The 27,458-nt window shown below is 42.2% G+C and overlaps 1 long non-coding RNA gene across 1 annotated transcript in view; it reads left to right on the top strand.

Annotated features, from left to right (window-relative positions):
• The window catches only part of LOC148935435 (uncharacterized), an 88,226-nt gene that overhangs the window by 22,235 nt on the left and 38,533 nt on the right, over nucleotides 1-27,458 (top strand). Inside the window, exon 2 of the long non-coding RNA XR_016140481.1 lies at nucleotides 15,629-15,686. This is a non-coding gene — a long non-coding RNA (uncharacterized LOC148935435). The remainder of the gene's footprint in view (nucleotides 1-15,628; nucleotides 15,687-27,458) is intronic.

Here is a 27,458-nt window from a genome sequence, read left to right as displayed (position 1 = left end):
ATGCTCGAATCCTGGAAAAAGCCGTACATTTTTTTATTATAAAAATTGAGATATTTCATGGTATTTCAATTAATATTTTTTTAGATAGAATAAAAACCTGAAATTGCATACGCTAAATAACAAATATGCAAATTATTACAAACATGCAAAAATTTTATTTTTATGGATGCCATTGTAATTTAAGATATAAGTAATAATTATTATTGTAGGTTTTGCTCGTCTCAAAGATATTAATTTGTTAAAAGTATACGTCTTTCTCTCGCTAGTGAGAAAATATTTGTGCAAACTTCTGCAGGTATTTTGTTGCTTGATTTATCGTCAAATCGATTTCTATATTTTGAGGAACAATTTGAAAGTTTTCCTGCGTACGCAGCAGATAATTTTTGAGCGAAACTAATTTCTTCATAAATCCCAAACCGCAAAAATCTCGTGGTCTCGATACTCTAGAAAATATGTGTTTCGAAAGATACGATAATTTTGTTTCTCCGTTGCTTGGAAAGTAAGCGAGTTAATAGGCGAATAGTATTGCCGCATATTTCGCAACTGTCCTCGTTACTTCTACAGTTGTTAATTAACGAGCAGATCGTTTTTCGATAAACGTTATGTCGCTGTGGCAGCATATAGAATTCTCTGCGACAGACAGCTCGATTTGCAATCGCCGGGCGTTTTCAATTCGAACAGTTCCGTTACGAAGGTTCATCACCGATCGTTTCTCACGGACCGTTAAGCTGGACAATAAAAAAAAAATTTTATTCTTATCTTACGCGGTGGGAGCGATAACTGCGATATCTCTCGCAAGCCTTGGTAGAAGAGAAATTTCGCTGTCCGTACACGCTTACGGACGCGAGATCGAACGTTAATTCCACGAAAGATCGAGAGCGATTTACGAGTCCATAAATCCGCTTCCGGGGATTTCTTGACGAACGTTCAAGCGAGACGGGGAAAACGGCGTTGATGTAAAAAAAAAAAAGAATAAACGTTGGTGGGGAAACTCCCATCTCCGTATCCTCGTTTCTCAATGTCGAATCAGACGGTTCGCAAACGCGTCGAAGGCGTTATAAATTCACGTGTCCGGCAGAAACGTGCGAGCCCGGACGCTACACCTGCAACTGTACGTATTCGAGTCTTAGCTGTGAGCTGCAATGTTCGGAAACGATAAATCGAATCTTTTAAGGAACGACCGCACGAGATCGCAATTCCTTGACTTTGGAAAACCTGATTTTTTGAAATAAAGTAAAAGATCTATTTAGAGAGAAAAATCGCGCGCGCGCGATGTGTGTGTGTGTGTGTGTGTGTGTGTGTGTGTGTGTGTGTGTGTAGGTGTATGAATACAAGGAAATTTGTCGATCATTACAATATGAAATGAAAAAGATTAAAAAATCGCAATTACGATTTCTCTTCACAATTTTTGGCTTCGATGAATCGCGATAGCCGTTGCTCTCTCGCACTTTGCGTCTTGAAAGCAGCGTGCTCCTGAATGTGCGCGCTCGCCAAGATGTTGCTTTCTCGTGTGCGCCGGAAGTATCCTTTGGTTTGCGAAGCAATCTGCGCGGTTGAGTTCAGGGTGCCACAAACCCCCGGCAATTTGCTTTGCCAGCGTTTGCCGGCCCGCACGTGCCCGATCCGACAAAGGCGGTTCGCCATCGTCGTCGACGTGCGCCGAGGACGACATTTCGGGCCGATAACCGAGGAGACCGAAGAGACCAAGCAAGGGCCGAATCCGCAGACTCACCAAGTTTCTATCGCGACGTGGAAAGAGCGAAGATTAAGCAACGGGATTAACTCTGGTAACAGCGGACGCTCCTTTATGAGTTCGTAATGGAACGATAAAACAGCGATGATTTACGAGGGCCGATAAACGAGATCTCAAAGCCGATTAGGTTTTGACGATTGAACGCTCCAAGTTGTTAATTACCCGTGCAGTAAATGATAAGCGAAATACCCAAATGAAGATTTTTGTTTTTATCCTTATCTATTGTTCGGCTTGATTTGTTAATCTCGCGCAGGCACCGCCAACGTACTTTAGCACTTTTGACATCAATACTTTGACGTCAATACATTATATAAATTTATGGCTCGTACGAGCGGCAATTCTAGAAAATGTATCACGAGTCGGAAATAGATTTTACAATTCCAAAACGTTGACACGACGGGTACGAAAGGCACACGTCGACATCAATGGTTTCTGAAAAAGTGAAGTTTATCATATATAGTTGAAACGAACAACACTAGAATGGAAATACCGTTTCATTTCACGCGGAGCCAAAAAAAATCTCGGTTCGTATATCGTAGTTTGGAAACCGTATCGAGCGGAGCGCACATAATTATTATGCGCATGTTGCATGTTGTATTATCGCGAAACGCGAGATGGCGAGTATTTTCGGTATCATTAAATTTATATTACTCGCGCGCATATTAATCATATTCAGCGCGCGCTGAGCGTATATATATATATATATATATATATATATATATATATATATCTATTGCGCATTCGAGTAAACCAGCAAACGAACGTGTTTGTTTATACAACTATTGCGCGTTATATGTAAAACAACATTATTAGTTATTACAATATCTAATTATAGGTTGTTCGATTATCGTTCGATTAAGACGTTTATCACGTCATTGTCAATAAAACGCTCGCGATAATCGTTGCGGCGCGGTTGTTGCATTTAGATTAACATTTGCAAATGGAGGCTTGACAATCATCGTTCATCGTTCTTTTCGCTTGATCTTTTTCTCTTTTAATTTTTCTATTTGCCTACACAATGCGTAAGTGATAATCCGTTAACTTTATTTGCGAGGTATCTGCAAATATCTCATTACGACTACGCTACATCATGCTACATCGGCGACTGTCCGACCGCAATAACCGGTCATTGTCGAATACTTGCGTTTGTAACAATCGCCGACCATCCGACCGTCATCTGATTTACTCGATTGAGGTGCCAATCAGATATTTGCGGGGTTATTTCCGGGATGTGGAAAACCCCTGTAAATCGTTGATTGGCACCACGCGGCCAACCCGACAGCGCGCGAGTTATCGACGAATCACGAAGTCAGTTGATATTTCCCGTCGCCGCACCATCGATCGCCGATCGATTTCCGCAGCGCGGAAAACGCCCGGCATCGTTCTCGCTCGTTGTAACGCGCGGCATGTCCCGGCCGGATATTCGACTGCATTGACTATGGGGACTGCAACGACGACGACGACGACGACGACGACGACGACGACGACGACGACGACGACGACGACGACGACGACGACGACGACGACATGACGACCGACGACGCCGACAACGTGTACCATGTATCGACGCACGTCGCCCCGGTCGAATTTACAAGCGCGATCTCGCGTGAGAGCATCGCGTCATATTTTAATTAGCGGAATGCCGGTGGAATTACCGCACGCCGACCGCTCCGCAAATATCAATTAGCCAAGTATCGGGCGCTGGCCGTTGCAATTAATGCGACGCAAATATTTAGTCCATTTGTGGTTGAAACCGGTATATCCGCACGGGGGTCGCCTTCCGAATGTGCGTGCACATCTCGCGCTGCTGGATAATCGCATGCTCGGACACGCACGCCGCGGCCGCAATCTCGTGGCTCGCACATCCTCAACCCGTGTTGACCGGACAAAAATTTAGACCGGTTAGCGAACGTTAATCGCCTGCGTGCTTCCAGTGACTGTTTCCATCGGTTTAATTTTGCTTTGTCAATTCGATCGCGCTTAACCCGTTGAAACCCACCGCCGTTCAATCGGATACTCGTGCACGTCAAACGATTGCCCGCGATTGCAAATTTTAGAAACACGCGTATTTTTAAATAACTGATTTTTCTCAGCTGTTACACTCCGTGACATTTTCAAATGTCTGTATCTTGTAACGAATGACGAAAACGACTTGCCTTTTTTTTTTTTTTTTTTTTTTTAGTGAGTTTTTGTTTGAAAATCCCTCTCCGTTCGTCCGTTGTTGTCAGTCTGATCGTGATAGACCCGTTCTCGGGGAAATTTGATATCGGATTTTGCTGATAGTTAGCGGGTGCTCGCAATCTCTTTTTAAATCGGGCTGTCTATCTGTCAGACGAATTCGTATTATTTTTCGGGTTTTCGGGCGAGTATGGTTGGAATCATCGGTGATGTGTGCAACGATCTCACGGACGCAGTTAGTTTTTTAACCCCGGGGCTCAACTTGACACGCGTCATTTATCTCCCGACTACGATTGCGTACGGACACTTGTCTCCGCTCGTCTACTCTCGCTCCGGATCGTATCGTAACGCGGCGCGCGTCGATTAATCGGCGAAATTACGCGTAATTCGCGCGCGAGGAAGACGCCGCTACGTGAGCGTCATAGTTTCTGTCCTGCACGGCGTTCCCCTTAATCGTGCGTAATGACTCGTGACTTCCGGCGTTCTCCGTGGCGTGTACACGGGAATGGAGGGCGAGGTTCTCGTAGACGAAAACCGTGAGACGCACGGATGCGCGTCAACTTTGACGCACGAGGTTGAAGCAACAGCTCCACACACCGGCCGATTAGACCAATAGATACGCAGGAAGCGAATCGTTACGAGATTGAAAAATAACGATTCTTTCCTCCGCACCTCTCACGTTCTTTCTCCCCCTCCGTATTCTCCGTCTCTTTACATTTTGTTTCCCTTGGTCATTGTCACGGTTATCTCCAATCAAAAGCTTCAAGTGTCGCTTCCTCCCGCTCGATCGGTCTGTTTGTCCGATTTTATTGACCAACGTCCCGCCGTCTCTTTTCGGCAGCGAGCGCGCCACTTCCACCGTTTCGTTGCCATCTCCCTCGCATTCTCCCTCGAGCTTCCTCTTTCGTACCGCTGCGGTCCTCTCGGCTGGCATCGATTCGCCCGAACCCATTCGCCCGAACTTGATTAACAGTTGCAAATTTAATTACTGGCTTGCCGCATTTCGTCTCCGCGCTTTGTATCTTCTTCTCGCTTCTCCGCGCGCAAGTACTTCTTCTTGCCTTGCCTTTTAATTCTTTTTTTTTCACCCTCTTTTTTTTCTCCTCTTACTGTGCCGCACCGCGAACAAATCCATCTCGGCATTCGCCGTTTTTTGCGGGCCTCCACCGCCTTCAGTTTCTCGACTTCGAAACTTTGCGGGGAACGCGATTGCTTGTAAATGGTAGAATGTGGGATCCAGGTTCCACCTACATGGCTATTCGCGGTTTAAACAAGTTCCAGCTGTCTTTTCGCATTTGTAGCCTCGCAAATCTGATGGGAAAAACAATGTATAACTACAAAATTATCTGTAAAATAAAGTTGCGAAATAAAAACCACGTCTGTCGGAGTTTCGATAAAGTTACACAACAAACATCGGTTTGCTGAAATCTGCGGGATTATAAAATAAATTCGATAAAGTTCAATCGATCATTTCAGTCAGAGAACCAAGTCTTTCAGTTCAACCAGCGTGCTTTTCTTTTTGCAAGAAAGACAAATACTTTTACGATCCCGGGATTCCAAAATTCTTGATGCATATTTCTGAATCTCCGCATCCATTACTTTATTACATTCCATCCGATCTTTACGAGAGCACGACAAATTTGCCGTTGCTTTTGCGCGAAAGTCAGAAGATGGATATCTCATTGTAGAAATGCTTCCACCGCGAAAGCGCTTAAAACGATTTAAATATCGAGAAAGAGATTTAATCTCCCGTGATTTCCGTTTCCGCATTTTACGACCGAGAAAGCAAATAAAACACGCTCCTTGGTCATTACGCATGACGCAATAAAAACCCTCGCAAAAAACGTCCGAAAAGAAAAAGAGAAATTTGGCGACGAGGATGCTTCGCGTGATTTCCACGTGAATTGTAACAGCGTGCGTGTAAATCGCAGGAAACGGCCGATATCGAGCCTCGAAGGGAAATTAAATGGAAAATAAGATTACGTAGCCGTTTTGTCGAAGGATGCTATCGTTTCGCGGATGATAACGCGAGTTATCGCAGCGTGCTAAATGACGCGATGGGGAGATCTTTTACGGGCGTGTTTCTCAATTTGCCGTTGCATGGAGAGGACAACACAGAGACAGACAAAAATTTCACGAGACGCGTCCGGCGATGCCTAGCTAAGCTCCAGGATCGTGTCAAGACTCGGCGGCTGCCAAAGACTCTTCGCCGGCGTGCTGAGTGATATGATTATTCCGCCTCGATGGCCCGACTTCTGTGCGGTGAACTTTAGAAGTTGCGCGCGAGTACTACTTCAGGATAATGAAACGATCCACAAGTTGTCGAGTGCGCCATCTCCATTCTTCGTTCCTTTCGTCCCTTGTTCTTCGCAGCCGCGTCCTCACCGCAATCGGGATGCTCGCCCCTTTGCGGACGGGGATAGAAAGGATAAGCACCTTGCGCTGCGAGAAAGCTTCGGGATGAGCGACGCGCTACACTTTTATCCAGAATCGTTTTTTACTAGGCATTTGCGAGTGTTTTGAAGTAATATATTTATTTTATTTTACACGAAAAGGGAAAGGAACTTTCAGTTCTTACAGTAGGTTTCTTAGTCCCTTTTTAAGCCTAATTAAATTTAATTACGGCCTACGGAAAAATTTGTAAAAGATGTAAGAGAATTTTTTTACAGTTTTTTTATTTTATTTCATTTATATATATTCTATACGATGCATCGTACATATCAATATTTATATCAATAATATATCTTCTGTTAAATGTCGTGAAAAAACAGATCGTTGAGTTAGTAATTTATCGCGTTTTTGTCGGGTGTACCATAGTTACTGTTCTATTGCATTGCAACGCACTTTCGATTATTTCCACCGTAGGAATCTATTTTCAGCGCTAAAGTCCTTGTCAAACTTATTGTTTCGGTTTATTGGATAACCCCGTACCCTATCTTCCGTTTTCTCTCTTACACACTCCGTCTCATTATACCTCATGTAGCTCGAACTTCTGAACAATATTAACGCAACCTCTCTACCGATTCTCTTGTAAGCCTCGCGACTGTCAGCGACATCGTTTCGTGCCAGTGGGTTTGTTAGTGAGAAACTCGTTTAGTTAGTAACTTCAGCCCCATCCACCGTGATAGAAGTCCCGGGATTCGAGCAAGTGCTGTTAGACCGGCTCTAGCTATCTTGCCGGTCTTGAGTTTCCACGAGAGTCACGAATGGCTGCACATCCACGACCCTATAAGATTTTCGTCGCTTTTATTTCACGCTGTATTAAAATGAAAATTTTCTCACATTTCGACAGCTGGATCGATCGGTTAGTTAATACCATACGTAGAAATTTAAATTTCAGCTCGAATATTTCTTGAAAAATATTGTGATGTCTAAAAAATGTAAATGTAAGGTAAAAGCGTAACGAGTTATTATCGGAAAATAAGTGCAAGCGTAATTCGTAGAACATTACCGTATCCGCAAAAATTTTTGCAAACGTTTCTTTCATTGGCCAAAGCTTAATTAGAACATCGGCATACAGTCAGGCATCGTTGCATCGATTCTCCTACCAATGACGTCGTTAACAAGATAATCAGAGGTGGACTAGTTTTCCCGCTCAGATCCTGACAGCGTCGGTAGTCGGTAGTTCGGTAGGTGCTTTTTTTTTTTTCATGGCCGGATGTGTAGTTCCGACTGACTAATGAGCCATTCTCGGTGAAAGGAGCGAAGTCTTGTTAACGTTTCTCGTCATGAATGATTAATTAATTGCCGCATATTTGTTAATAGACATTCATTTTCCCATATCGTTATATTATTAGCGTACACATGAGAAACTGTAATCTAATGAGATGATAATTTTATTTAAACACGATACTCAAGCTATACAAAATGTATATTTCATTATTTATCTAAAAATAGCCACGTAAATACCGTTTCCTTTCCTCATTTATTATATCTTCCGACACAATCTATTTTCGTCTTTTGTAAGGTACGTTTTCAAAATGTAATGAGTAGCTTAAGAAAATTAAACAGATTAAATACGTAAGCACTTTGATTCAGGTCGCTGAATAATTAAATGTCGTTGTGTGCTCGCTCAGTAATTTTATGTTATTGACGGCAATCGGATGAATTGGCCCGATTGTTATCGGCGACTAATGAGATCGATGTATTTATGTGACCCATATGCGCATAATGTAATATCCTGCTCTTCAGGATCCGTCCTATGCAGAAATGCTGCAGCAGCTGCAGTTAATGCATCGGGGTTCACGGCGTTGCAATCGCTTATGTCGATCGGGGCACCGGCGCGATTGCCACTGTCAATCTCCATTACAGAATCCTCTAGCTTATTGAAATGTATGACTATAAAGTAATAGTCGCGACAGTCATATGGAAATATAAATCTCGTTTGCTGACATTTTACTAAAAAAAAAAAAAAAAAGAAAGAAAAAAAAAGAAAAAAGAAAAAAATTCCACTGTCACGGATCGCACGAGAAATAAATTGTTGTAAAACTCGTTAGATAACTCGCGAAAAGTTATTCTCACACGTTGAAACTTTAATTCCAGCGACTATTAATTACGCATACATTTAATTACGCATTTTAAGAAAATATTTCAAGTATCCATTGAAATTATGAAAAAAATTCCGTTCGCTTTCCCTCTAAAATCTAAAATGTTAATATGGGAGGTGTATGTAAAACTTGCTTTCCAAGATCGAATGTCGATTACTTCAAATTTTTGATGCTAGTACGCAATCTGCGATTGCAGCGTTCTTGAGTCACAAGTAAAACGAGAAATCATCTCGCTAGGGTGTACTTACGCTCCTTATCGAGTATGCTATCGCATTGCAAAAGCGGTGCTTTCATGTTTTTCGTTCTCGCTACCAAGAGTTTTCTCCCTCTCTCTCTCTCTCTCTCTCTCTCTCTCTCTCTCTCTCTCTCTCTCTCTCTCTCACTTTATAGGAGTCGTTATCCGTTGTACAATTGTGTCGGTGGATTCAGTCGCTTTGTATACGCGCGGCCTTTTAGAAGGCGTCCTCCGCTCCTCGCGAAGATACGCTTCGGCAGGTGCATACATTTGTCCTGCGTTACGTGCATCGCCGTGAGAATACCGAGTTCTACATATAAATAGCGCCATTATCGCAGTCAAGGATAGGTCGTAAAAGTTAACGCGGTCCCGAGCGTTCATATATACGGACGAGATTAAACATGTCCGCTGTGAACGGTGCTTACTTCGTACGGTTCTTACGGGATCGGGACCCTTTTCCGATATCTCCTATGCGCGTATCTTAAGCTACTAGAGTATGCTTCTGCACTTAAAGAGCACATGTTAGAGACTATTCTCTTCTCCCATTCTGATGATTTTATTATGAGACTATGCACCGGAGAACAACAGCGTTCAGAACGATAGAAATTTCTAAGCCGATTACTTTAAGCAAGTTCCTATCTACATTATTAACGTACGTAGCCTATTCGCACGCATAATGCACTTGTTACTTTGTATATTTTATATAAAAATAGTATTTTATTACGATAGAAATAACTAGTCGATAGAGAGGAAAGTAAAACTTATTCGATTAACAGTATCGATGCCGAGCGGCATATATGACGACGATGAAAAAACGTTTCTAATTCATCTCTAATAAATCGAGCGTGCACGCGAGCGGGATAGCTATCGCCAAACGCGTTTACGTCAACTGCAGACGCAATCGGTTTATCTGCGCCCATACGCGAGACAATGAAACGACGTATCTCGGAGCCCGCGACGAGTTGAACAATGGTGATCACGGCGGTAAATAAATCGATAGGCGTGATCGACAGTGCGCGACAAGATATTCCACGTGTCAAGAGTAACGGTCGACGACTCCTCGAGCGCGGAGTGAACGCACTCTCCGCCGTACTGTGAGAATTCACGATATCGCGATGTCGGTCGGTGGGAATCGCACGTTGCGCATTGTACTCGCCGTAGACGCGAGGGGGAATTTTTCAGGGCCCTCGGCCCTTTCTTTCCTCCCCGCGAGCCCCGCGAGCCCCGCGATTTTTTTTTTTTTTCTTTATTTCGCTCATCTCGCTTCTCATAATTAACGCGGCCACTGGCGCGTGTGGAGCCCGACATTTTCGCAGCTGGCACGACACAACGTGATAGGCACTCGTAGACTGTTGCTTAGAGCACAATAGGGCGGGTGCAAAACGGCGAAGAAGGTGCGTTCTCTGCGGAACGAGGCGTGCTTATTTTTTTTTTTTTTTTTCTACATGGTATTTAGGTATTTACGTGCACAAAAAGAGAATATCGCGCGAGAGCACTACGCACCGCGGCTTTATAGCTCGCGATGAAATTAGATAGCAATGACAGATCGGTTAGCAAACAGTTAAAAGGCAAGTTATCATCTATCTTTATGCTCTCGCGACGCGGGTTGGCGAAACTCGGCTTTCCCCGGTCACTAATAATAATTAATGTCGCGTTTTAATGATTATACGTATTGCACGTGGGAATAGTAATTATTCTGTTATTGCCATAAGATATCCTCGAGACGAGTTGAATTACCGTCGGATATTACCGCCGGAGATCTGAGCAGAGATCCTAAGCGATAAATCCAGTTCCGCTCTTCTCGCCTGTGTCTCCAATTTTCCGGCGTTGCTTCGACTTCATTTCCTTCGAGGACGACGGAGACGCGCGACAGGTAATTCGTTAATCGGAGCGTGTGTATCTGTATATAAGCTAACCGAGAGTTCGTAAATGTTATCAGAAATCAAGCAGATCTAATTTGCGGTGTACAACTCTCGCGCTGAGCAATCCCGCTATACAATTTCGCTTGTGTTACGTGCAAATTTCATTTGCGACCTGTTTGCTCGTTGTAGTGCCCATTTATTTTTCACAGAAATTTCATTACTTTTTTATCGTAACGTGTTTTAATATTTAACGTCAATAGATATATATATTAAAAAGATCGAATACATAACAATTTTGTAATTAAATCCAGAAGGAAGATCCTATGATCTCTCTGATAATCGTTGATACGTAAAGAACTGTTAGTATTTTTAGCAGCTTCAGCCTCACGCTGTGACAGCGTATCGACGCGTTTGGGATCACGACGAATTGCGTAACCGCTTGGCTGCGTAAGCGTGCATAATTCGATTTCAAGTTCACGGAGAGAGAAAGCGAGCAAACTCGACTCACAACGCGAACGAACGGCGCGAATGACCCTGATGTAGTAAGCCTTATGCGAAAGTGAAACGAGGCATTGGTAAAAGTACGCCACGCAAAGCAGTTGTCATGATCAGATGACACACTTACATTTTCGTTGAACTCCTTCGAAAGGCATGATCTGTTTATGCAACTGGTGAAGCGGATCACATGAATAAAAACGAATCGTTTTAAATTATATATATCAAACGAGTTTATATCGTATATTTTATCATAGGATCACGGTTGTCACCTTATCAGTCAAAATATTCGTCAAAAATTAATTTATTATTCACTGATACATTCTACGCATTTTAAATCACTTAATGTCTCTTTTTTAAAGAAAATATTGCCTCCTCTAAAAAAAGATCATCGAAAAATAATGTTTTTTGCCGGAGATTTCGTATAAAAGCCGGAGAAAGCAATATATAAGTACTACTCATACAAATATAAAATAATAATATAATAATATATATAGAACCGTCACTATTACACTTTTTCGTATTCGTGAAAAAAGTCATCAGGAAATGGAGAGATTATATTCTTTCTATTTACCAGAGAGCCGGAGATCCGTCCAAAAAAACCGGAGAGTGGCGCAATCGTGATCACGATGGATTCTCAAAAATAATTTTATACATTCAAATCTATTTAATATTATCAAAAGGAAAAATATTTTAAACGAAATTTTTTCGTAATATTTAATTTACTTTAAGATAAATCGAATTCAAGATAGTAAAAATGAATGAAGATTTACAACGAATGTGAACAAACATGACGAGTTTTTTTTTCCTTTGAAACACTGTTTTCATCGATATACATTTGAGTTCGTTTCCATTTGCGACATCAGTCGTATTTGTTAAAAAAAGTTTGTTTGTTTCATGTACATTCGCGTTTTTTGCTTAGTTTGTCCCCAAGCTTTACAGTCAGGTGAAAAACAAAAACAATTTTGCATTTTAAAGACGTGATACTTCTATAAAAAGCTTATGAAGTATGAAATTGATACATTACAATATCCTGTTCTGTTTAAGATGTCGAAATAGCTGGTCTTGCTTATATTTTATCGCAGTCACTTGTACCATATAACCAGTAGTTATATGCACGTATGAGACAGCGGCGGACGGTACGCGCTGCTGGATCCTCCTCTTCCTATACCGTAGGGTGCTATATTTCGTAGCAATGGGTGGTAAAGTTTTTTCCCCTAGTGCAGCGTTGTGATATACGGTCAAATCGCGTTTCTACGCTTACGATTTTCACGGTGCAGTCCCATACTCCTTACTAGAAATTTATCGACCAACTTGTAAAATTATTAGCACGGATCCGTGACTCTATATTTCCCGATAGCTCGGTGCATGTATCTTCATGAAGCATCCTCTCGATATGAACAGTCGCGACGTCAAAGGAGAGCTATAGATCACGAACTATATAGGGGGATGATACTCGAACGAAAGATATTTCAAAAGAGGGTAACGTGTTTCCGTTATTAGTTCGCCAATTCTTTGCGTAGCGTGGCACTGCGGCCTCGAGGCAAATGGAATGAAACATGGTATCACATAGAAGAAGATGCCTTCCATTTACTTGATTCGACAGTTTCGTCGCGAGACGTAAGTCGTATTGCACGAGGGCCGAAACGCACTTGACGCTCGGTGAATCGTACGATTTCCAAACGTCCTCGGTCGATATTCATATCCCATTCTTATAAGTAGCTTACCACATTCAGCAACTGTACATTGAAGTGCCACTCGGCAAATTGAAAGAAGCGGCCGACAATGGCGCATCGGTAATTGAGACCGCAAAGAAAGGAGAATGGCAAGCTCCGATGCAAATAGAAGAACGCGCCTCCCTCTTATTCCCTTTCAACTTAGCGCTCGGCATATCATAGTAATACACAGCGAAATGTCGCTGTATAAAAATCACCGAGGACTGATTTTCCGCCGACGATTTACCGACGATCTTATTCTTCTTCCTCCTCGTTGTCATCTACTTCTCCAGGGGTAGCGTCGGCTTCTTCAGATTTTAAAGCGGGGAAGAAGCCGGCTTTCTCGGATAGAAGAATTGGGAGAAAAGTATTATATATATAGAAGGGGGAAACTTGAGTTTCTCTGCCCCGTCCGATCATCCTTCGCGATACTTTCTGAATTGAAAGCATAAAACTCTTTTTCCATGACGTACAGAAATACTTGGATTTACTCGAGCTTTACCGATGAGAATTTCAGAGAGTTAGCTCTTAGTGTCTCGATAATGGCGTTAGTGCATAATTATTTTAAATTCTATTATGATAACTATCAGAAACGATAATATTCCCTTTATTTAATTCGTTGTAAATAGATTAGTTGCCAGCTGTCGCTAATGGATTAAATCAATTTTACGCTGCATAAATTACTTGATTAAGAGACCGATAGATTTCCCTTGCTACTATTCAATTTTATTTTCTAAAATTGCGACAATTATTTTATCTCTTCAGCTGTAAATAAATAAGAGTTTCTTCTAATTTAGTAGAAAGGCCGTGAGATCGACATTATAATCGAGCGAAAAGAGATTTCTCCTCGCAGAAATGGGAAAGGGGAAACGGGGGGTGCACAGCACTCGACGCAAATGCCTGCATCCGATGTCTGGCACTCACCCTCCTGGCTTTCTGATCTTCAGCTAGAGACTAATTAACGAGCGTAAGTAATGCGTGTAATTAAAAGGGAGGGAAAATATATTGCCAGCCAGTGGTATCGCGAAACGACGGGAAAACTGGTTGGTGCCACTTAATGGCCTCTCCTCGCGTGCCCTCCCGAGACGTGTTCTGGGATGTCGGAGAGTGTGTGAACGTCACAGTCACATGAACACACATTGAGCTCGTCGATGAATCCGCATTGGCGTAAATCCTAATATTTATCATTCTTTCAATTCGCACATTTACCTCTCGCGATTACTTGTTCGTAATATATTCTGTCATAATGTTTCCTTGTAATTACGTTTCCTTTATTTACGCCATTTAATACAATATTAATAAATTTCCATGGTTCCACCTATGTATGTCACAAAGTATATATTTATATTACAATAAAAACGCTATTCTTGTGCGTTTTAATATAACGCTAAATATAATCTGTAGGATATAAAAAAAAATATTATAAATATTTTTATATTCAAAATGTGCCGGCTGTCCGCGCTCGCTGTGAGTTTCATTAAAATTCAGTTCGCTCGTGTGAAATCAAAATTAGCGAAATTAAAATTAACTCATTGACTACAGAGCGCGTATCACGCTCGTGAAATCGGAAGCTTTATCTCCAAAAATTACAATTTCCGCATTTCCGTCGGATCGCACAGATCGTATTCCACAGATTCGACCGTGCCGTCGGAGTTTCGTCTGTCAGAATTTAATTTATGATGAGATCCCGACGCGACTGGTATTAAAATCTATAATGAATGAGCGAAATGAATTGCACGTGCGCCTCGCGTTTAGTTGCACCGGGTCCTCGCGATTTCCGTTTTGGGACTACAAGGGCCGTGTGAGAAAATTAATTTTACCGGAACTTCCGCGTTCCGGCTTCGTCCGCGACTTCGTTAAAATGAACGGCATTACGTTTGGACATGAATTATCGTTTGCGTGAACATTGCAGCGAGACACATTCTGCCCTTTGTTAAGTGGAATGAGACGTTTGTTTTATACACGTCTGCTGTTTACGATTCGAGAAGAAGGGGATCTCTTTTCGGCAGAGAGCGTTGACGCAGTCGCGTCTGAAATAGCTGCTGGAGTTTTGAGAAAGTGGTGGCGCTATTTCACGTAAAATTAAAGCGTTTTCCGAGGAACTTTCAAATTCCCTTGAGAAGGAACGATTTTCTCCGTGCATTCTCATTGCGTCCGTTGCGAGATTCGCTCGGCCGCTAAATATTCCAGGGAAGAAAGATTTCCGCTGAGAGGATTTCGAATCCGCCTGTTGCTGGATGTGCCGACTGTTTTCACGAGGATTTCCATCGCGAGCTGCTCGTTTTCCGTCTACGGGACGCTGAAGAGCTTCTGGCGGCTTTGTCGAATGAAAAATCAATTAACGCCCTGCCATTCTCTTTTCGCGCGAGTAAGGTCATTAATGATATATTTCCTGGAAATGCCTGGTAGAGGCATATATGGGAGAGTAATATATTGATATTACTCTCGATTATCATACGGCATTGTTGTTACAACTAATTTTATTTTGAAAAAGAATATTTTTTACATATCTAATTTAATTGTGTGTGTGTGTGTGTGTGTGTGTGTGTGTGTGTGTGTGTGTGTGTGAGAGAGAGAGAGAGAGAGAGAGAGAGAGAGATTATAGTTATATCATTTACAAATACAAAGGGATTTCGATATTAAATTTGTCAATATGAAATTTTATGTGTATGTACGTTGCTTTGCGAATACATTGCTTGGCGTAATATTATTTTAAATTACAAGTATCCTTATCTGAACTGCAATCGTAATAGCGAGCCGTATAATTAATGTGACTATAATTAATGATCGAGTGGTTGCCTTATTTACAACATACTCAAGTTTCTTTTCTTTTTGTGTTCAAGAGCTCGGGATACCTTTTGAGAGGGACTTTCGCTTCGTCGAGTGGAGTGACGCATACCGGTGAGTATCCCGAATCCTGTAATAGGATTATAAATTGTAAACGCGGCTGCAAGAAACGAGCGTCTTCTCCAGCCCACTCCTCCCTCTCTCTCTCTCTCTCTCTCTCTCTCTCTCTCTCTCTCTCTCTCTCTCTCTCTCTCTCTCTCTTTCTCTTCCTCTCCCCCTTTTTCCTTCCTTTCTCTCTCCTACACACTGCTCATTCTCTCTCTCTCTCTCTATCGACAATATAGTACCGCGCTTAATTCCCAAGATAGTGTTTAAAGAGCGGCGAAACGCCGAAATTGCTAGTAATTAACGCGAACCTCGAACGTTCTCGCTCGTTTTAGGATCGAAATCAAATCGAGCGTGGTCGCGGTCTGCCGATTTATTTCATCCTTCGTCAACTATGTACGCGAAATGGAATTTCGTGTCGAACATAGCGCCGTGTACCTCTTTCGAAGGAGCTTCCTAATCGTTCGTGACATTAGAACGTTCTACTAAAGCAAATTGATACGTTTAATGAATAATGTAGAATATGTTTGCAGAATGCAGTTCATAAAAGAAGCTTTATCATATTTTACAAATGCTTCCTTAGAAACCATTAGAATCGGCATCTCTCGCGAAGGGAAATATTCAATGAAGAAGAAATCTCCATGCCATCGTTTCTTCCTGATTCTTCACAAAGAGCATGGAAGAGCATCTGAAACTATATAGAAAATCGTATTATGGGGACGTCGCGTATTTGCTAAACATTCCACTGCATCGTGGCGCCTATGATGTTGGAATTACATGCTCACGCATGTGTGTGTGTGTGTATGTATGTAGTGGAGGGGGGGGTGTATTTGTATATGTATCGCAGCCGTATAGGCGCATGCATCTATGTACATATATGCAAGGGACAAGAGGAGACACGAGCACACACGACATACGTATTCACGAATACATTCTTTCCTTCGATATCAGTCACGTAGTTTATTCGCAAAAAGCGCTCGACGAAACCAAACTCGAGACGTACGTTCCACGTTTTACCTTTTACGCAACGTCAACCTCGGACTCCCGAGCCCGTGTTCGCTCGTTACTACAAGAGGATTGAGACTTCTCGTTGCTGACGAAATCCAAAAGGGGCCGCCGATGCGAGCTCGTAGAACATGAGCTGTGCACAGTGCGTCGCTAGTATAGAGAGAGAGAGAGAGAGACTCTCCTTCCCATCGTAGTCGAATAAATATTTTTCCAGTGGAACGAAGCGCGTACATCGAAAGACTCGCTCTCGACGAGACTCGAGGATAATATCGGCATCGTTGTTGAAACGACATGAGACTTCCCTTCTGCTTGTCGACATCTTTTCCGCTTTTACGTCCTGCGAGATGGATATGTTTGTATGTATATATACCTAGATGCGTTTTGCACGCGTCATTGGGCCGCGCGGTTTTTGCTGGAAATTGACATTTATATTTGTTTGATTGAGTTATGGGAATAATGTTACGGGAATAAAGTCACGATGGGGTCAGTTGGTTGTCAACCTCGAAATCTATTAGCGATGTATTTGTAAGGTGTACATGTCTATCCCAGACTCACGGCGATTTAAATTTAAAATTCTATTTTATGAGTGTCTTAAGCGTGATGTTTTTGATGTTTTCGCATTTCATCATCTCGTTACCCAACGCCGCGTCTCGTCAGCGGGCAAAATAAGTGGGGTAAAATTTTTGTGCCGACGTCACCGCAAGTAGACTTCTTTCAGCGCGCTGAATGCAAGCATCGGCGACGCGGCAGCTGGGAAAAAAGAGTGTCTCGGTGGAGTTAGCGTGCTTAATTGAAATCAAGCCCGCGTCGCGGCTGGAGGGTTCTTTGCGCTTGAGCAGACGCACAAGACAGACGCGAAAAAAAGGGGCGGACGATGTTCCGGGGATGAATGAGAAAATGATTTTCCGCACCGGGGAATTCATCAAGTCGCGCGAGCTCAGCAATGGGAACAGACGCGGTGAACGACTGGTTGAAAAAAAAAAATTAGATAAACGAATTCTTTTTTGTTTTGTCTATATATGAAAACAAGTGAAGTTTGAAGAAAAAGTCCGCGAGCGATTTATCTCATTTCATCCGCGCAACGATCTCTATCGTCCACGGCAAGATAACTTTTCTTTGGAAGCGCAGTTTCCTCTCCTCGCTAAAGCTGCACCGAGCGTCTTTATTTATTCACGCTGCAACCGGCTTGCGATTACCGGGAGAGGCGGGGAATCGGTACGGAAAATGATTTAAAGACGAATAATCTCTAAGCTGGCCCCTCGGCCAAGCTTTGCATGCCCCGACATTATCTAAATGCAGCTCCGCCGTTTAATTGGTTATTTACTTGCAGCGCTTCCTCCTCGGCCAATCCAGCGATTAAAAATGATTTTTCGCAATGTCATATGTTACGTAACGAATATACGAGCGATATATGAGCAATCGAAATGCAAATAGTCGATGTCGCTTAACGGTTTGCAATTCACTTGTGGAGCGAGCCAGTTAGCGAAATTGGGGAACATCAAAAAGCTGGCAGCTCGTCGATATTACTATACCGTCACTTTATCCGTTGATTTTACGAAGTTTTCTCTCAAAACCTGTGTGAACTTCCGGAGGCCCTTCCTCTCTTTTTCTCCGTTTTTGTTTTCCTTCTCTTCTCCCTCTCTCTCTTTTTTTTTCTGCTCGCATTTCCCACTTCCACGTTACCCCTTCTCGCCGCGTTTCCGCAAGCCGGTAATATCGGCGATATATTAAAGTCGAGCCGCATTGTGTGCTCGAATATATATCAGCCGGAGGTAGAACGATCAATCGAACCCGGTCAGACGCAAAAGGCTTTCGGAACGGATATACCTGTCTCGAATGCCGCGGGGAAACGGACGATCCTTTCGCGCGATGATGCGCCCTGACATCCACATCCTCGTAAATATTTTCAATCGCGTTTCCGATCGCCGTGACGTTCGCGAGATTCGATCGAATGGGTCCGCGATCGAATGAGTCGCCCGACGCGCGCCATTTTCACACCTCACAATAACGTGGCGAGAGACGTAGCTATCTATGTATTTCAATGCAAATTTTATATCAATCAAACGGATTTATCCCCTCCCCCCCTCCTCCCCCACCCTCGGCGCCGTGGTTACATTATCGAATAATATTGTTGTGCAGGACATCATTCACATGCACATAATACTGTCACGCGAAATCTTTTTTAAATCGCGGATGTGTGCATGCGAGGATAGCGTATCTCCGGAATATCCGGTGAGATGGAGAACGAATATCTTAGCGGAAATATCGCGGGGCGTTTTTATCGCAAGATACGAACGTAAAGAAATTTTGAATTGCGCTGTCGGCGAAACTGTCTGTCTGCGTTGCGGCGCGTTAAAGACGTATGTTCCTTGTACCGCTCGTGTTACGTAACTCCGGCTCGCGCGTCGTCTGATTTACATTCTCACTTCGCCATTCGCAACATCGTCTTTCCGCGTCGACGGCGTGCACGGAGAGACGGTATGCTGACTGTTTGTACGCGTGAACTGGCATAAATAAAGTGCGAACGCGAACAAAACTCGCTGCATCCCCCTTTACCGCATCTTTCACGGCATCTTCATCGTCTTCCGAGGGCCCATTGTACTTAGCTGTACTTTCATCTTTTCACATCTGGCATCCGTTCCCCTTTCTCTTTCAGCCAGGGACAGCCGCCGTCTTCGCGCTGCTTTAAGTGCGGATAAACTGCGCTCAAGAGGAAACGGCACCGCGTCGCGGCAATTCGCTGTCAATGATGCGGCGATATCGCACGTCCAATATCTAAAAATGGCTAATGTATTCACGAATGACTGGAGGGGAAAAAGGGGGAAAAACTTGTCGCGCGAGGGAACAGACTTTTCGAGTTATTCGAAGGATAACGCGAAAAGCGCGGATATCCGGCCGGCTTGATCGTACATGATATACAAGCGCGGCTTTAGACGCGCGTTTTGCACGCATATAGTGCAAAGCGCATACAAAGCATATGCCTATATTCCCGGCACGCCTCTGCGTGACTTCTGCGCGAAATAAGAAAAATAAGAATAAAAAAAGAAGAATAATGAGAAAAATTCAGTGGGGACTCTTTTTCGAGCAAAATGCATTGAGCTTCCCACGCGTCTCCCACTTGCCGCACCTCGGCGGCATCGATATCTCAATGTTGAATAGATGCGAGACTAAGATACGTAATTTCATTTTCAAGCTGCTTCATTTTCCATTGATACCGGATCCTTTCTCTAGAGAGACGATCTTTTACGCGCGCAATTTTCTTACAGAAGCGACAGTGATCTTTCGCTTTATCGTGCATGCTCCCCTTCGCGGAGAATTCTCCGAGTCCTTAGGATCCCACTGTCCTTCCAATATCACGTTGTTTCCAGCCTTTCGCTCGAAGATCTCTCAAGTCGAGGATGAAAATCTCAAGAGTCGAATGTAGTCGATATTGTCAAAGGCGCGGAGAATATGCAAGCTTTCTGGCACTTATCCCGCAACGTTACGACCTCCGTGGCGATGGGGTACAAGATTGGTCCGGATGGCAGGCGTGTGAAAGTCGATTCGAATATAGACGATGTACTATAGCTCGATGCCTGGCTGAGGGGTGTAAAAGTGCAGGGGAAAGGTGAGTGTGCGAGCTCGTATGCAACGTCCGGGGCTGAGGAGAACGCGGGGGGGGGGAGGGGAGGGGGGAGACACGAGAGAAAAGAGAAACGGAGAAGAGAAAGAGGGAAAGAAGTAAGCACGAATATTCTACGAGACGGAGTTTATTCGCCATTTTATGCATTCGCGACGTGCACTTTTATGCATTCACTTTTACGGGCTCGAAAGCGACTTCTTACTCGTGAAAGCATGGAAGCGCGGAGGCGACAGAGCTGGGACGAAAAGATGGTGAAAGATGGCTCGGCGCGAACTTAGCTTAGGTCCTTTGTCTTTTATTCCTTCTTTTTTTTTTCATTTCTATTATTCACTTGCAGGATAGCGGAACAGGTAGCGAATGAATGAACATTCAATCAAATTACTTACTTGTGTGTTTTTCTCATAAGTAATGTAATTATACGTGTTTTAAAAAGAGATAAATGCATGCCAATTGTCTTCTTAATTGTCACGCGTTTATAGATCAAAGTGATTTCTATTTAATAAAGAACTCGAATTGCCTAAATTTATCTCTAATCAGATTCGCTGCTGCATATTGCCGACACAAGGCATTCATTCTTTGTGATAAACGGCGCAATAGCTTTAAACAAAGAATCGTCGCGTTTATTCGCGTTTTCTCATTAAATGCGAATAAATAGAGCCGAGATAAAAGAACTTTATTAAATGTGGAATTGGACCGGGCAAATAATAAAATGAATCGATCGCTTCGGTCGAGAGTCTTAGAGGCTTTCTCCGTCGTGAGAGAGGGAAAAAAAGTCACGAAACATTCGGTGCCTAATCGATCGGGTTGCTCTAATATCGCGGTATGCGGTAGGGTCATTAAAAGCCGATCCCTCGAATGATTGTTCGTTGAAATTTATTGCTTCGCATTTCAGCGCACGCTGAATTCGAAATTTCGCCGAGGGATCCGCCGTACGACGCCGGAAACGCAATGCGTAAGAAACGTGAGCGTGTTCCCTTATAAATTACCGCGTGTTCCCGCGTGTTTCCCGGATAGACGCCACTTACAGCAAGGTCAACGTAATCGCCATTGCTTTCAGAAAAGTCGTTATCTTGGCACGCCATGGAGGAAAAAGCAAAGAGACAATGGGACAGCTTTTATTTTATGAGTAGCACATTACGAATGAACGTAATTGCGCTCTCACGGTCACAGCAGGAAGACCGAGTTTGACGCAACGTCTTTATTGTTCTCTCTCCCTTTGAAGCGGGATATAAGGTTACATTTACTAGTTACACGCGAGAGACCCAGGTGCATTGCACTCCTGAGCGTGTGCATATTGACATAGATCGTGACTACTTCCGATATCATGGAGGAGGTATGGCTTCCTCTTCATGTTCGCGCTTCACCTCCGCTTTTTTCGATCGTGTTTCAACCGAAGACCCGCAAGTATCTCTTCTAAAATGTCTCCCAAGTAGATATTTTTTTACGAGTAAAAAAAAAAATAATTCTTCGACGAGAGGTTCCAAAGACATTGATCATGACGGAGCAAAAATATATCCTAGCAATTTCGTCTATCTTGTTGGTAAAAAAAAAAAAAAAAAAAAAAAAAACGCGTTTCCGTTCAATAAAAATAGATTACTCCACTTAAACAGATATATCTTCGCGCGATACAACTGAAATAATGATTGATACCATTAAGGATAGGAGTTACATTTTTATTATACGAGGATCTCGACGTCGTTGAAAAAAATAAATCGCAATCCCGGATGCGGCTCGTAGCCGCTCGATTAAAATCACATAAGGGCGCCGATTACGCGCGATCGTGTTTTTTAGCCGGCGGGCGCTCGTTACGATTCAGCGTCAATCGAACGGAAGTATAAAAGAGAGTTTCGAGGAACATTCCCGCGCTCTCCCCTTCCCCCCTCGTGCTGATTTTCACATTGGTGCCGGACAGACTCGAAAGTGAGAAACTGCGGGAAAGAGAGAAAAGGAGTGTAGGGTAGGTGCGCCGAACGACCGGATGGGTGGAAGAAAAAGAGGAAGTAACACGTGCAGAACGACCGGCGGAGAGAGTTCGCGCTTGCGATTCTCACACGTTACTGCGGACGCACCGATTCGAGTTCGGTCGACTGAGTCTTTCTCCTCTCTTCGTCGTATCACGGGTCGAGGGAATTTTCTATCGCAACGGATGCGGAGAAATGACGTGGAAAATCGGAAGGAATGCCCCATCGGCCCGTTGCACCGCTTTTTTCCGTCTCTATCCTCTCTATTTTTCAGGCTTTTATTTTAACCCTCTGCGTCTTCATTATGTATGTCATCATTAAAATTATAATCTCCGTCATAAATCGCAAAGATAAAACCCCAAATGTAATGTATTTATATTCAGCGATATTATTATTTTATATTAAATCGTCCAAATATTGTGTAACATATTTGTTTACATGCATTAACATGATTTGCATGTTAAATTATATTACAAATGAGAGGGATATTTATAAACGAGTATCACGTTTCGAAACTTTATTGCTCGCAATCAATTCCAATTAGTTTTTTAGAAAAAATTTTGTTGTATATACGATAATATATATTCCAGAAATTATTATAGATTTTTATGAACACTAGAAAAGAAGATTTAAATATATTCTTTTGTAAAAGATAATCTTTTCTTATGCAATATCTTGTTTATAATGAAGCATATATATATATATATATATATATATACATACACATCTTTACACTTTCGTTTCTCTTATTCGGCCGCTTTTCTCTCGACGATTTTTATCTTTATTCTCGTGATCCGCACTCGTTAACGATGAAAATTGCTCGCTTCTTCGCGGTCGACCATTATCCTGACTGGTCAGCGTCACGGATGCATTCACAAGTGTATATGTGTGGGTATATATGTACGGATCCAGGCAACTAATTTCTCAGTTCATTTCTTATCTCTCGCCCAGTTAAATTTCATCGTCATTTTGCGTTATTTTCATTCTATTTGAATAGGTAGAAATACGAAATAATGCAAAAATTATGATTATTACATACCGCATTACATCGTTATCTACATAATAACAGAGTAAACGTGATTTAGCGATATTATCGAATGATAGTACATTATCAAGCTCGTAATTTATTTGAAATCATTCCTTCAACGTTAACAATTGCGGTATGAAATCCGTTCGAGATACCATGTGGCAATGGGAAAAAGAGAAATAGCCTCGGCGACAAAATCGGGTTGGGGGTGTAGGAGAAGCTTTCGAGAAAGAAACAAATGGCACCTTCGTGGCTCAATCTATCGGCTCATTTGAATAAGTCGAACGTCGAATGCGTTCCTGCCGTCGCTTCTTTCTCTCTTCTGGCACTCTCTCTCTCTCGTTTTTTTTCTCCCTCGCTTCCCGCCTTCGTCTGTCTCGAATTCGCCATCTTCATCGCCCTCGAAGTTTCTATTCATCCCCTTGTTCCCCATAAGGCCTGCCTCCGATCTCCGATAGTGGTAGTAGCGTCGACATCTTTGCACAGTACTTTAAACGTCTCCTGATGGAAATCACTTATGCCATCGGTTTTACCCCCTTCCGCGAGCCAATTCTTTCGAAAGGCTTGATTCTCGACGGCTGCAGTTCTTCGCTTTCATTGGCCACTGACATATTCTGTTGGGATACGATCTCTCGAGATGTAAAAAATATAGTAGGATAGGCAGACCGATAATAATTAAAAGGAGGTTGATTTTTAATGTTCGGATAACTTTTCTATTCACTTCTGCTCAGTTTTGCTAATGATAGATAATTTATATTTCAGAAATTAATAATAAAGATGTAATTCTACTTATTTTCTCGAATTAATGGTAAATAGGTCAATCGAATAAATAAATTGTCGCTGTAACACTGTAATTAATGAGAAAGGAGTTTAACTACTTTTCGAATTTTCTTCGAAAAACTTTGTATCGATAATTTTCCTAGCATTTCATCGTCTTGCGACGATAGATTTAAGTGCTTCTCGGTTCGTTAATTCTTTTCCGTTTTCCATGGGAAAGTGCGCGCGTGTATTCTCATCTCTCTCTCTCTCTCTCTCTCTCTCTCTCTCTCTCTCTTTATTGCCCGTTTTACGCGCGCGTGATTTTACGGGGGAAGTAGCTTCGGCTAGGTATGAGATTTAGGAAACGGATTTTGGATGACAGCAAGACGAAGGCGGAAGTAATGTCGAGGAGGCGAGCGGAAGCTTTTCGAAAGTTTCCATCGAGATTTTGTGTCGACTTCCTCGCGGAGCGTTCACAGCCCACGATGGGATCTTCCACGCGAAGAAAACACGTGGCTGCATCGAGTTTTCTTCCATTGGGAATAGAATTTTTCCCAGCTCCTCGATATATCACATCCTGAAGTTTTGGGAAGTTCGGAATGTTTCACGAGGGAATTCTAGAGAAATCAGAGAAATCATGTATGAGGGTCCGGCTTCGTATGCGCAAGATCATCGTAGACTCGATGCCTGTGTTATCGCTGTTAACGTATTATTTCTTTTGTAATAAATGATGACTTTTTTAAAGAAATCTTCACATGATACGAACTTTTTTCTAATTATATTTTTATATACTATTTTCATCATTTATATTTTTCGTGAATAAATCATAATCATCGATATGATTATTTGTCTTGTATATTCTGAACACTATAAAAATCTTAACATTTTTATCAAGTTAAAAGTATATAGTGTGTAAATTAATAGAAAATAATAAAAATTATTTTGATCCTAAGATTTACATTATTTGATCCACATAAATAAGTTTGAATTTTATACATATAAAGCACTGAATTAATTTATATATTTAATAACTAATAAAAAATTTTTTTAAATAAAGAAATAGATAGACGGAAGTTAAAGACAGAAGATCAAAATACATGTTTCGTTTATTAATTAAATAAGATGCGATAAATATGATTTTTCTGAACAAGATACAAATGCTGCTGATAACAGTCGAACAGTGCAGTTCTCGCGGGTCGGCGAAAACACATTTAGGCATCCGATCCGAAATCTCGATCGCGACGCTCGATGTGTATGCAGCGAATAAACGATAAAACACCTCTGGTGTCTCCGGTGGATTTCACGACGAAACCAGTCGCGTCGCGGCTGCGTCCGTTCGCCCGTGTCGGAAAATAAGTATCCGCCTCGTATTACCGGAGAATCCCCCGGGAATTGTAAAACGGAAGGCGGGCCGCGATAATTCTGTAGGTGTCGAGAGAGGATTCCGTGCTCGCGGTGAAATGGCGCGTTGGCTGAATGCCCATGTGTATCCTCGGTGCGAATCGGTGTAGCTCGGATGGTCGCGGAAGAAAATAACTGGACGCTTCTTCTCGTACGCGTATCATACGCGTTTCTCCTCTCCAGATAGATTTTTCCCAACCGAGGAATTTACACGGGATGCTCCCGATAAATTCGTTCCTCCTTAACGATGAATGCTAGCATTAGTTCGAAAAAAGATAAAAGAGTAGCACAAAAGAATAAAAGCGTCGAAGAAAAAAGTGTGGCTCTCGCAGCCTTTCTAACGAATAATTAAAATCTATCATTTCATCATGGCAGCTATAACCAGGGCCGCTTGTGGATGGTCTAAACAAAATTCATTGTAGGATTTACAGGTTAAAGCCATTAAGTAACGTCGGGGTGAGAATGAGGAATGACACTTTTAGTAACATTTCGCTCTTCCGGGCCGGATCAACTCTTTTCCTCTTGCCTCTTCTCTTCGCAAAACTCCGCTTTTGGCTTTCCTCCGTCGTGACGCAACGACCTCCGGGCATTGTTAGGTTTTCCAGCCCTCTGCCCCATTTGCTCGTCAACTCCCGCGGGGGTGGCCAGCGCCCCGAATGGTTTCTGCTTTGTCTTCCTCGGCCAAACATGTAGTGTCAGGCGGCCCACCGCTCGTCTCGGCCTTCTCGCGCTCTAATTGCACCGTTTTAGCTCGGTTTATCTTGATGTAACTGTTTCCAAATTCTACTCCTCTGTCTGTTCTGCTGGCTTAACACATTGGATGTTGTCCCGTACAGTTAGAGGTCGGTAGACTACACAAAAGCTGAAAAACTTTGCGGTATAAAGTAAAAAAATCTTGCAATCCGCTTTTATACCTTTGAAAACAAATATACTTCAAATGAATGATAAATATGTATGAAATCGAAGATACAAAATTATTTCAATTTCACGCTTCCGTTAGCTCTTTCGCAATTACGATATTAGTTTTTTTTCTTCCTTTTTAAATTTAATTTTAACGCAGCCTTTATATAGTAATATGAATTGTGTCATATGCTATAATGCATCATCGATAATTCTGATTTATCGACGAGCGCCTCTGCATTGCTGTCCGTATATAACTCGTGATAAAATCATTTTTTTTTCCTTTTTTTTTACATTGATGATACGGCATAAAATTGACGATTTCAAAATTGACGATTTATTTTAATCAAGACATGATGGTGAATATTAATTAAAGAAAAAGTGGAAAAATGAGGATTTCCCTGAATAGTGTTTCAATTTATCCGCTTAATTGAAAAGTGAACGATTTACGATTATATTTTCATGAGCATGTTATTTTATTATTCCATTTTACTTAAAACGAACGATAAAAAATTTTACGTAGGTTTTTTCGAAAATGATAATATCAGCACATGTGGACAAATCTCTCTCTCTCTCTCTCTCTCTCTCTCTCTCTCTCTCTCTCTTTCTCTTTCTCATGCGTACGCGATAATTTTGTTAAAATAAAATGATCGGAATTTTTGTGTATTTATTTTCACAAAACTTTTATTTTTACAAAATGGAAATAATATAATTATTTGATTGTTTTACTTAACGATTTCGTTATTACATCTGAATTAAAATTAGAAATAAAAATTCAATTTTTTGAACGTATAATTGAACGAGATACTAAAAAATATCTGTTTACGTCAGTTGGCGATTGAGGCCTCGCCATCGATTGGCGCTCAAATTCGATACCCCGTTCTGTTCGCCTTTCACGTCACGTCTTGTTTAGGAGGGATGGAGAAACAGGAGACGATAGCACTTCTTTCTTCTTCTTCTTCTTCTTCTTCTTGTGTCTTCTGCATGTGCCGAGAAGGAGGTACGCGACACGTATTTTATTTTATAAAAAGCATGGTCAACACATACATGACCGTATATGTTGTTCTCTTCTGTAGCGAGTGAAGAAGGGTGGCAGGGTTGGG

Source organism: Pogonomyrmex barbatus, unplaced genomic scaffold, assembly GCF_055798465.1.
Source record: "Pogonomyrmex barbatus isolate J1 unplaced genomic scaffold, ASM5579846v1 scaffold5, whole genome shotgun sequence".
Classification (NCBI taxonomy): domain Eukaryota; kingdom Metazoa; phylum Arthropoda; class Insecta; order Hymenoptera; family Formicidae; genus Pogonomyrmex; species Pogonomyrmex barbatus.
This window is presented reverse-complemented; position numbering and strand designations above follow the sequence as displayed.